This window comes from Danio rerio, chromosome 2 (assembly GCF_049306965.1).
Source record: "Danio rerio strain Tuebingen ecotype United States chromosome 2, GRCz12tu, whole genome shotgun sequence".
In the NCBI taxonomy this organism is placed as follows: Eukaryota; Metazoa; Chordata; class Actinopteri; order Cypriniformes; family Danionidae; genus Danio; species Danio rerio.
This window is the reverse complement of record NC_133177.1, coordinates 60,752,623-60,765,000: the sequence shown is the minus strand read 5'-3', so window position 1 is coordinate 60,765,000 and position 12,378 is coordinate 60,752,623. Positions and strand designations below refer to the sequence as shown.

Here is a 12,378-nt window from a genome sequence, read left to right as displayed (position 1 = left end):
TTAGTTTGTTGTGCGTGCATTCATCAAAACTCGAATTGTGTGTTTTTATCTGTGCATGTTTATATGAATGTATGCATGTATACATATGTATTATATAATCACTTTACTATTTTATTCATTGTTGATGTAATCTGCAATGCTTTGGTAATAATTGACAAGCCATGCCAATAAAGCTCACTTGAATTAGAGAGAGATAGAGAGAGAGAGAGAGAGAAAGAGGCTCAAAACGAGCATCCATTCATGAAGATGCAACATTGCAGTTGATCGCGCGCGCGCGCGTGTGTGTGTGTGTGTTGGCAGAGAAAATGCATGATTTAATAATGCACTTCTATCATTTACTGTATTCATGCATCGTTTGCTCATGTTAAATTATGTTTTTACCTCCTCTCTCAAATTTAAATGAAGCGTGCACGACTCTTATGAATTGATATGCATGACTCAGTAATTAATTGCATGCTGAAAACACGCTCTGAACTGCACATGCATGATGTGTGTAACAGAACACGCATGTCTGAAGCTGATGCATGACTCGCCATGTTGAATAACCCTAGAGCGCGTGCATGAGCGCGGGCTCCGGTTGGTCGGTGTCGGTGTGGCGCGCGTGATTCCCGCCGCCTTCAAACCGCGCGATTATGATTTATCTAGGATACAATTAATAAAGATCAATTAATAGACTGTTGTTGTGCGTTGTTAGCTCATACAAACCACCCATTATAATTATGATCTGTAAAATGACTAAATAAATTACAATGCATCAGTGCTTTATTATTTTTTAAAATGATTGATGATTATTTATTAAAAAAATATTGTAATTCTTAATCTATTTTAAGAGTCTGTCTGCGATTTTAATAGTGCAAATCACCTCTTAAAATGTAGGTTTATTTCTGTAATTTGACAAAATTAAGATAACAGTGAATTAAACTCTCATAATCCTGTTATTTCGTATTAAATCCGCATTATATATAAGCTGTTGAAGTTCGGTTTTTAAGTATTTTTTTGGTTTATGCGGGTTCATTAATACTAAAGAATATTTTTCTTTTCAAATAGACACGAAGCAGCATTTGTTTTAAATGAAATTAATTTGCTTTATTGAATGCATGAGTTTTCAACAGCATAACACACAACGCTATATATTAAACAATGAATACTGAAATGCGAGCTGCCTGCAGTATTTAAGGTTGTATATAACCTGTGGAAACAGTTCAGTCATGGTGAAACGATAATAAAAACAGCGACTGTTGAGCTGATATTGTGAATTCATAATCATGTGGCGGATTGATCTCAGAAATGCTTGATTCAGTCATCTTTCAGTGTAATAACACTGATTGCGGATATTTTAAAATATTTACTACATATCTGACCGTCATATCATGTGTTTATAATATAATATAGGCCACATTTGTAAAGTAATTCAATATAACGTGATGCAGACGTCAAACTGAAGGCCTCAGAATTAATACTAATCTTTAAATGTGTTACACCGAATAAAACCGAGAGAGAAATTGCGTCATTCTGCGCTGAACCTATTAAAAAGCAAATGAATTAATTACCTTCATCACCCCAGTCTTGTTGCATACATGATTAAAAGACAAATAAACGCTAATATTTCGTTTAAAATAACCGCGCACAGCATTTTAGATTCAACCGCAGTAGGTTTAATCTTTGAGAAACTAAAAAGCTGAACACACATATGAATGCTGGCATTAACATTTGTATTAATTACTTAAAAAATGAAGACTTTCGTTTTAAATAACTTACCAACTTTTAAGTTTTTAGGGTTTCCCTCTAAAATACTGAAAATAGACTAAATAAATAGCCTAATAGTCGAATGTTTTACGCGATTGAAAAATAAATGCATATATTTGTTAATATACAGGTTTTACTTAATAACACGTGACGTCATTAACACTCGGACATGCTTTAGGTCATTCTCAGATCATAATAATGTGAATTATATCCGTAGATTTCTTTAAAAAATACGAACATCAAAATACGCAAGCGCCCGACATATATCTTAAAATATATAGGCTTTGGGTATTAACAATAAAAGCGAATTACATATATTTTTCTACCTTTTAAATGCGGACTGTGGTTCAAAATAAATGAAGTGCATTTAGAAATCTATTCGAGGCTTCTCAGTAACATAATTATGATGTAATTTAATAATGCGAGAATTTTCTGTCGGATTATTAACGAAATAAATCAGGAGAGACATCAGAAAGTCCTCTTTCTCATTTTATCGCAATTTTAGTATTTTAATTTATGCAATCATTATCTCTGATCCTTTATTTTCAGAGTAAATCCTTCATTAAATGCACAGAAATTCCGACATTTGTCATTTATAAGATAAAAGGAAACTACAGAGCATGCAGAGGAAACTAAATCATGCCTACACACTCTCCTCGATGTCATATTAATAATGTGTGCTTGGCTTTAGATATTATACCTGGATATTTTCTTACATAATGTATACTTGCGTGTAATGCATCTTCTTTGATTTGATCGAAATATTCGATTAACACTGTTAAAGTGTTAGAGAAATTACTATTTCATTAATTAAACATATAAAATAAAGTATTTTTAACTAAATTAATGTTTTTTTAGAGTATTTTCATACATTTGATATTTGTTATCATAGTAATTCTCTTCATGAAGAGTTGTTTTTCCTCTACATTTATCAAAAACAAGTTCTTGTGATTTTATTTAATGTAAATAGGTATTATCCTGATATCGTTTGCGCTAATGCATGCATATGTATTTTATAGATTGTTTGGTGTTTTATTTATTTGTTGAAAGGTAATTGTCTAGCTATATAGTGAAATGATTCACAGTCCTATTGATTAGCATTTAAGATATTCTTTACCTCATGAATTGATTTTGCTACCATAAACACAAAGCCAAAAATTTAATTTGAAGCAGTAAACCGAACTGAAAATGTTTTTAGTCTTTTATTTTTAGTCTTTTACTCACTCAAAATTGCACAGATTTCGCTTCCCTCCCACATGCATTCATTAATCTCACTGAAATATTAAAATGCAGATCGCTGAACACCTGCACGCTGTTTACAGCTATTTAACACACTGAACTCAACGTTTACTAGTGCAGAAGATCATCTGTGTGCTCAGCAAACACCTGAAACAAGCTAAATATTACACTGAGGAAAACAGAAAACCTGCAGAATTAAAAATGCATGGACTTTTGCCTCAACAAACTCCTAATTAGCTGCTTATTTAGAGATGTTAATGTAATAGTTGGATTTAGGGATAGGTTTAGGGATGTGGAAAAAAGACAATATATTAATAATAGGCATGCTACACACAAAAATATAAACCTGGTTGTCTCTCATTTTTTGAGCTAATGCAATTTAACCTGTTGAGTTTGTTTATAGAGCTTGTGTTAAAACTCATAAAGTTGAGTTGGGACATGATTAACTTTTTTAATGAGTCACAATGAACTAAAACATGCTGTCAGGATGATTTTTACAGTGTAATTACAGTGTTTACAGTGTAATAAGTGTAATAAGCAACTAGTTAACAGTGAGAATTTGTCTCCCATTCAAAAAACAATATTATATATATTATATATATTATATATAATAATATTATATATATTAGCTTGTACAAGCAATAATGTGTGTGTGTGAGTGTGTTTGTGTGTGTATGCATATATATATATATATGCATACACACACAAACACACTCACACACACACATTATTGCTTGTACAAGCTAATTATTTAAAATAATTCTTGAGTTATTTGTATTTTGTTTTGAATTGTTTTATGTTGTATTATTCACGTCCTCATAACAATGGCAATAGTTTGTGATTATCACTGTCATTTTGTGCAGTTTGTTAAATTTCTATGCTTATTTATTGTTTTATTGATTATTATGATGTGGATTTTTTGGCTTGGATTTTTTTTAAAGCTTGTTATTCTGGCTTGGGTTGCATTTTATAGTTCTTATATATCATAAAATTTATTATTATTATTAAAACCAATTGACCAAACTTAATTGATCTGAACAGTATGAATTGTGCATTTCTGAATGCTGCCGATTTTACAGTGTAAGATAAAAATTTATATAAAAAAAGTCATGACTACTAATGTTTTATGTCACTTGAACTTATTTTAATAAGCTGACCAGGTTTCAACCACATTTTTTAAGTTATGCAAAGTTTATCTTAATATTTGTAGTCATCAGTTTGGTTGATATTTGTTGGGAGGACTAGAAAAGTTCATTTGGTTCAACTAAAAATATTAAGGCAGCAAGATTTTATTTTGCAGACTTCACATTACATCTAAATATCAGGGCTGTCTGCTGATTTTAAGAGCTGCTTTTATTCTCAATTGTTGCTTACTTTGATTAAAACTCTCTAAATAAATAATTCTAAATATTAAAAATCATATTATTAAGCAGGAGAATTCAGATTATTATATAGCATTATTACACAGCAAGAGAATTCACAGGGTGTAAAATATTAACAAGCACCTCTGAGTTTGTGATGCACAGTATTTAATGCGTTTTTTAATATTTTGTTCATAATATATGACTTATCCTGATGCAAAACAACCTTTTACACTCCATTAACTAGTTTAAATAATATTTGATGCACCTGATTCAAGCTATTTAGTGTGTTTAAGCACAAATAACATATAATTATGAGTGTTTCACCCTTTCAAAATGTTATGCATTACATACAATATGGTATTATCTATTATGTTTAAATGTTAATGTATCACACAGTCTAAACATGCTCAGATTTGATTTGAGCAAATATTAAAGGTGCATGAACGTAATATAAAATCTGTTTGTTGGGAGCTGAAATTCTCAAATTTGTATTGAATTGGTTAAAGGTGTCAAAACTGACCTCATGCTGTGTTTTTGTGTAGTGATATGATGATTCACTGCTCATTATCATTTAACTGCAGAACGAGGCTGAGGATTGGACATTAGCTGTCACATGATTTAATGATGTCATTGCATAACCAGAACATGCAAGAATGTTATAAACATGTTCAGCATTTAAAACTAGGCATTTTATTGATGCAAAAAAAACCAAAACATTTCTTTAAAATCAAAATGATTTCTTTTCCAGATAAAAACCTAAATTGATAACAACTTTTTTCTAATTAAGAGATATTTTTTCATCACAACTTTAGTATAAATATAAATGTACATGATCATCATCAACACCAGACTCCTTCAATAAATACATACAAACTCAGAAACTCAAAGTCCATCGTTTATATGGTTAAAGAAAATTACAGCACACATGCAGAAAACATTTTTATATTAATCACTATTACTGTAAATGTTTGCTTGTAGTTTATAATATTAATATTAATTAATTAATTTTTGTAATATTAAAAGCAAGTTGTTATATTTACCTTAAAGATTTTTTTTTTTGTTAAAGCCAAATGTTTGTTGAATGTTTTTGGCTTAATTACATTTGCAATATTGTAATGCATTGTATGTAATTCTTTTTTATGCAAATAGTAAGTTGATGAAAATAAAAATAATAAAAAAAATAAATAAATAAAATGATATTAATCACTATTACTGCAAGCTTTTGTTTGTAGTGTTTGTTATTATTGTTATTGTTATTATTATCATTATTATTGTTATTATTATTATTATTATTATTATTATTATTATTATTATTATTATTATTATTATTGTTGTTGTTATTGTTGTATTAAAAGCAAGTTGTTATATTTATCTTTACGTTTTTTTTTCTTGAAGCCAAACGTTTGTTGAAGTCTAATTTTTAAGCAAAATTACATTTACAATATCTATTTTTATTTTGTAATTTTTTATGCAAATTGTTGCAATAGTAAATTAAAATTAAATAAATGAATAAATAATAAAAACAAATAAAATAAAATAATATCAGTTACTATTACTGTAAGCTTTTGTTTGTAGTCTATATTATAATTGTTGTTAATTAATTAGTTAATTAATTAATTATTCTCATAATAGTAAAAGCGAGTTATAATATTTATCTTAAAGATTTTTCTTGAAGCCAAAATTTTGTCAAAGTCTTATTTTTTTTAGCCAAATTACATTTACAGATTTTTTTTATTTATTTGATTATTTTTTGGCTCATTTTAAATTGATGAAAATAAATAAATAAATAAATAAATAATAAATAAATAAAAAACTAAAAATAAAATCATGAATAAAATAAAATAAAATAAAATAAAATAAAATAAATTAAATTAAATTAAATTAAAAAAATAAAATAAAATAAACAAAATATTTTTTTAAAGTGAATCTTACTTAAACTTCTTCATAAAACCTTCACAAGTGCTCAATAAAAAGTCAGATTTAAAAAGATTTAATCAGTCAGACCTTCTTTAACAAGCTGCTTTCTTTAAAATCACATAAAACCTCAAATAAGAACAAACTACATTTATTTTACCATGCTTCAGATTAAATCATTTCTATTAAAAACTCAACAGAACATGCAACCCCCCCAAGAACAGCCACAAAAGCACTCAGAGTTTACAGGCGCTCACTGATAAACAGCTCATTTTACATTATTTACATTTATGCATCACACAAAGAGAGATCAACAACATTCAGCACTATTAATAAACACTAACAAACATCTGTAAATAAATGCTGGATATTAGTATGTCTGAGAAGAGCTGAGCACTTACAGGTTGTGTGTTGTTGTGTGTGGTTTGTCTGCGGTCTGGTGAAGATCTCAGGGTGTTTTCTCACAGCTCTGCTCTTTTAATTGAAGGCAGGCTGGGAAATATGTTAATGAGGGCCGACACTCACGTCTGCATGATAATAGAAGAGGCCAAACGCTCGTCTGGGTTCCCAGAGCAGTCAGACGGTCAAGTTCAAGCTCAAGTCTGATCACACACACACACACACACACAAAGCAGAAGCAGAGTTCACACTTTAGACTAAACCTTAAACTCACTGACGGTCACTGAATCAAAACTTTTCCCACTTTGTGCTTCTGTGAAATATTAAAATGGTTGCAGCTTGAATATCATGGAAAAATTAGAAATTTAAGGTTTGAACTTTGAATCTGAAATTTGAATTTGAAGTATTGTTTTTTAGAGTCTTGAAGATTTGGAATTTGATGTTCGCTGACTCAAAAGAGGAATTTCCATCACATCTAAACAACTGAAAAACAGGGCACCGTGGTAAAATATTACAATGGTTTTATCTTAAATATTATGATGAGTTTTTAATCTGAGTTAGAATTTTGTAGTTTGTTTGGATTTTGATTTAAAATTTTAATTCAGGAAAGCATATTTAAATGTAAATTTGAATTAGAATTAAGCAATTTGTAACCCACCGGTCCTACTGTACCCAACCAGCTCTGAGCTGGGATCAAACCTGCGATTATTTGCATGGGAGTCGGTTGCTCTAATAATATGGCTAAAGACCATGACCCCTAGCCATACCTGTCAACATTGGGATGTGAAAATAAAGGATATGCCCACCATAATAAGGACCCAAAAAATAAGCTTATTAAAATTAATTGATTTTATAATGAATTAGAATCAAGCTATCAATCTCATTAGCCGTTTCTTCACTATATAACTTACACATTCTGATTAAAGAGCAACGAATAAATCTCTCATTTATTAGGATTTTTTTTATTACATAAATAAGAGGTGTCACTTTAAAAATGCACACATCTAACGTTATAATGAAAGCATTCGACTGCTTTCCTAACTTTTATGCTCATTTATGACGAAAATAGTTGTGTTTGGGAAAAAAAAAACACCAAGATCGACATACTTCTACGTTATTATTATTAATTATGTGTGTATGCCTGTTTAAACACACCCAAAAGCCAGACTTTCTCTCCGCTTCAAATCTCGTGTACTGTGTACTGTACTGAGCAACTGTTTATCGCTATCGAGCGCGTCAGCTGACAGTCATGCACCATTATATGACTGTTTTAAGGATTGTATAGGATGGGAAACGGCACCTGTAATCAAACGGAAATGGAATCGCGCAGTTTTAAATATTTATTTATAAGTGTTTTCTTTCCTAAATAGGCGAAAACACAGAACAGACTCACGTTTTAGAGCAAGGGCGACCCCTGGTGGTTTGGCGGTATGGGTTGCGTATAGGGAGGCTCGGCTGTTCAGAGAAAGACTGAAAATACGGGAGAAATAAGGGAAAATACCTTCACGGGATGATAGCGGGATACAACAGTAAAATCGGAAGAATCCCGTGAAAAACGGGAGGGTTGACAGGTATGCCTCTAGTGTCTGTCGCTAGAGCACCATTAGAGGTCAGAGGAGTGGGGTTTACCCAGGGCCGGAGCACGCTGAACTGCCGCTCTAGGCAAAGGACGGTCACGCTGCCCTCAAACCTAAAGTGAAACCGGGGGGGACGCCACCCTCTCTATTCTGCCGCGCTAGACGCAGATATAACTGAGGCGTGGGTGGCGAGGGTAGTTTCGGGGATTCCGCTCTCTATATTCTGCCACCCTAGACGCGGATATAATTGTGGCCGTGGGTGGCGAGGATAGTTTCGGGGACGCCGCTCTATCTATTCTGCCATCCTAGACGCGGATGAGGGCGCGGGTGGCGAGGGTAGTTTCGGGGACGTCGCCCTCTCTATTCTGGCACCCTAGGCGGCCGCCTAGGTCGCCTCTATGGAAGCGCCGGCCCTGGGTTTACCTGCACAGCACTTCGTTAGCTGTTTTCTGTAAGATTTACTCCCCTAAACCTCACTACCATTCTGGACGAGCCCCCATGTGTAACCCACCAGTCCTACTATACCCAACTCTGTCTGAGCTGGGATCGATCCAGCGATTCTTTGCATGGGAGTTGGTTTCTCTAACAGTGAGGCTAAAGACCATGGACCAGTCAGAGGAGTGCGGTTTAACTGCATAGCAATTTGCTAGCTAGCCTTTGTTAGACTCACCCCGCTAAACCTCACTCCCATCACGGACGAGCCCCCATGTGTAACCATGTGTAACCCACTGGTCCTACTGCATGCAACCTGCTCTGAGCTGGCATTGAACTGGCGACTATTTGCATGGGAGTCGGTTGCTCTAACGATGCGGCTAAAGACCATGGCCTCTCTGTTGCTAGAGCACCTTTAGAGGACATTTACATTCACATTTACATTTTACATTTACATTTAGTCATTTAGCAGACGCTTTTATCCAAAGCGACTTACAAATGAGGACAAGGAAGCAATTTACACAACTATAAGAGCAACAATGAATAAGTGCTGTAGGCAAGTTTCAGGTCTGTAAAGTCTAAGAAGGAAAGCATTAGTAATTTATTTATTTATTTTTTGTGGGGTACAGTTAGTGGTAAATCCAGAGAGGCGATTGCAGATTTGGAAGTGAAGTGGAGACTAAATAGTTGAGTTTTTAGTCGTTCCTTGAAGACAGCGAGTGACTCTGCCGTTCTGATGCAGTTAGGGAGTTCATTCCACCAACTGGGCAGATTGAACGTGAGAGTTCGGGAAAGTGATTTCTTCCCTCTTTGGGATGGAACCACGAGGCGACGTTCATTCACAGAACGCAAGTTTCTGGAGGGCACATACATCTGCAGAAGTGAGAGCAGATAAGAAGGAGCAAAGCCAGAAGTCGCTTTGTAGGCAAACATCAGAGCTTTGAATTTGATGCGAGCAGCAACTGGCAGCCAGTGCAAACGGATGAGCAGCTGAGTGACATGTGCTCTTTTAGGTTCATTAAAGACCACTCATGCTGCTGCGTTCTGAAGCAGCTGAAGAGGCTTGATAGAGTTAGCTGGAAGCCCAGCTAGTAGAGAGTTGCAGTAATCCAGTCTGGAGAGAACAAGAGCTTGAACAAGGAGTTGAGTTGCATGTTCAGATAGGAGTCGGACCTTTCTGATGTTATAGAGTGCGAATCTGCACGATCGAGCAGTTCTAGAAATGTGCTCAGAGAAGTTTAGTTGGTCATCAATCATTACTCCAAGGCTTTTCACCATTTTGGATGCAGTAATGGTTGCCACGTCCATCTGGATTGAAAAGTTATGATGTAGAGTCGGGTTGGCAGAAACTACAAGCATTTCTGTTTTTGCGAGGTTCAGTTGAAGGACAGAGGAATGAGGTTTACCTGCATAGCACTTTGCTAGCTGGCCTCTGTTAGACTCACCCCTCCTAAACCTCACTCCCATCCCAGACGAGCCCCTATGTGTAACCCAATAATTAAACCCTACTGTACCCAACCCAGTCTGAGCTGCCATCGAACCAGAGATTCTTTGCATGACAGTCGGTTGCTCTAAGAAGGAGACTATAGACCATGGGTCACCAATCTCGGTCCTGGAGGGCCGGTGTTCCTTCAGGTTTTAGCTCCAACTTACCTCAACACATCTGCCTGGGTGTTTTAAGTATACCTAGTAAGACCTTGATTCGCTTGTTCAGGTGTGTTTGATTAGGGTTGGAGCTAAAATCTGCAGGACACCAGACCTCCAGGAACAAGTTTGGTGACCCCTGCTATAGACCATGGCCTCTATCCCTAGAGCACCTTTAGAGGTCAGAGGAGTGAGGTTTACCTGCACAGCACTTCACTAGCTGGCCTCTGCTCGAAATTAAAATTTTCATTTTGGAATTAGGATTTTGGATTTAATAGCCACTATCAGAACAAAACTGTTTTCTTTTTTAAACATTTTTCTTACTGTTTGAGTTGCTGATTTAAGGAATAAAATGGAGCTCAGAACAGCCGAACCAAAACATCAGGCATGAAAAAAGTACTGAACAGAAAAAAACGAACGTTTGGATAAATAGAAACTAAAAGCAACAAACATAAAAATCCCTGATATTGCAGAGATATTCCCTGATATTCCACGATTCCAAAAACCTTTCCCCAACACTGGCTCAGTCTAATGTATGCAAGCGTCACTGCTCAAAGCCAAAACACTGAAGATTTGCAGCTCCACAAGGGTCAAGCCAAGTAAGTCAGTGGGGAGGACAACCCAGGCTCATTCTGATTACGTACCCCTATTCTGAAGTGCCAAATACATCCCAGGAGATATGTTTTTGTGCAGTTTTAGTTTTTGCGAATGCACCAGAGGCTGCTGTGTATGTTTTTCAGATCTCTTTTTATTTATTTTTTAAATTTATTTAATTATTTAAAAAAAAAAAATATTATTTTTTCTTTTCTTTCCTTTTTTTTTCTTTTTCAGATCTCAAATTCCTCTTCGAGTGCCATTTCCGCCTGCTGTTCTCATGTTCATCGTCCAGAGGCCGCTGTTGACTGACTGACCAATCGACTGACCCACCCTCCTGCTTTTCTAAACCAAACCAAGTGTTTTCAAAAGCACAGATTGACCAGTGCCCACCCCTTCCCTAAACCCAGTAAACCCATAAATCCAGAAAAAAAGCGCTCGGCTGAATTTTACCACATTTTCAGATTTAACCGTATTCTCACCCTGTTATTTGCTTGTTTATTTATTTTTTTGGCTTCTGTTTTTGTTTTACCTGCTTTCTGGAACCATTTTTCACCAGACTTGAACCTCGTGGTCGTGATCACATATAATTATGTAAGGATATGTCACCAGAATTATCATAACTAGCATGCATTGACCCACAACTATTCATGTGTGGGGTTGCTTCTTATGTAAGGGGGTGGGCTCAGTCACAATTTTGGCCAAAAACACAGCCATGAATAAAGCCTGGTACCAAAACACCCTCCAACAGCAACTTCTTCCAACAATCCAACAACAGTTTGGTTAAGAACAATGCATTTTCCAGCATGATGGAGCACTGTGTCATAAGGCAAAAGTGATATCTAAGTGGCTCGGGACCAAAACGTTGAAATTTGGGGTCCATGGCCTGGAAACTCCCCAGATCTTAATCCTATTGAGAACTTGTGGTCAATCCTCAAAAGGCGGATGAACTATCAAAAACCCACTAATTCTGACAAACTCCAAGAACTGATTATGAAAGAATGGGTTGCTATCAGTCAGGATTTGGCCCAGAAGTTGATTGAGAGCATGTCCAGTCGAATTGCAGAGGTCCTGAAAAAGAAGGGCCAACACTGCAAATACTGACTCTTTGCATAAATGTCATGTAATTGTTGATAAAAGCCTTTGAAACGTATGAAGTGCTTGTAATTATATTTCAGTACATGACAGAAACAACTGAAACAAAGATCTAAAAGCAGTTTAGCAGCAAACTTTGTGAAAACTATTATTTGTGTCATTCTCAAAACTTTTGGCCACGACTGTACATGTGTTTGGACTGTGGGGGAAACCGGAGCACCCGGAGGAAACCCACACCAACATGTGATGTCTTGTAAACAAATTTGGGGAGGAGCACGCGCAGAAGTTTCAGTATCGAATTTGTCATTGACAATTATTCTATTATCAAATCAGTTCTTGAACAAACCCCTATATATACCAAAGCTGTCTTACCT

The 12,378-nt window shown here is 34.9% G+C and overlaps 1 long non-coding RNA gene across 1 annotated transcript in view; it reads right to left on the bottom strand.

Annotated features, from left to right (window-relative positions):
* The window catches only part of LOC100536415 (uncharacterized), a 63,658-nt gene extending 56,945 nt beyond the window's left edge, over positions 1–6,713 (bottom strand). Inside the window, exon 1 of the long non-coding RNA XR_012395326.1 lies at positions 6,665–6,713. This is a non-coding gene — a long non-coding RNA (uncharacterized lncRNA). The remainder of the gene's footprint in view (positions 1–6,664) is intronic.
* Positions 6,714–12,378: the final 5,665 nt, after the last annotated feature.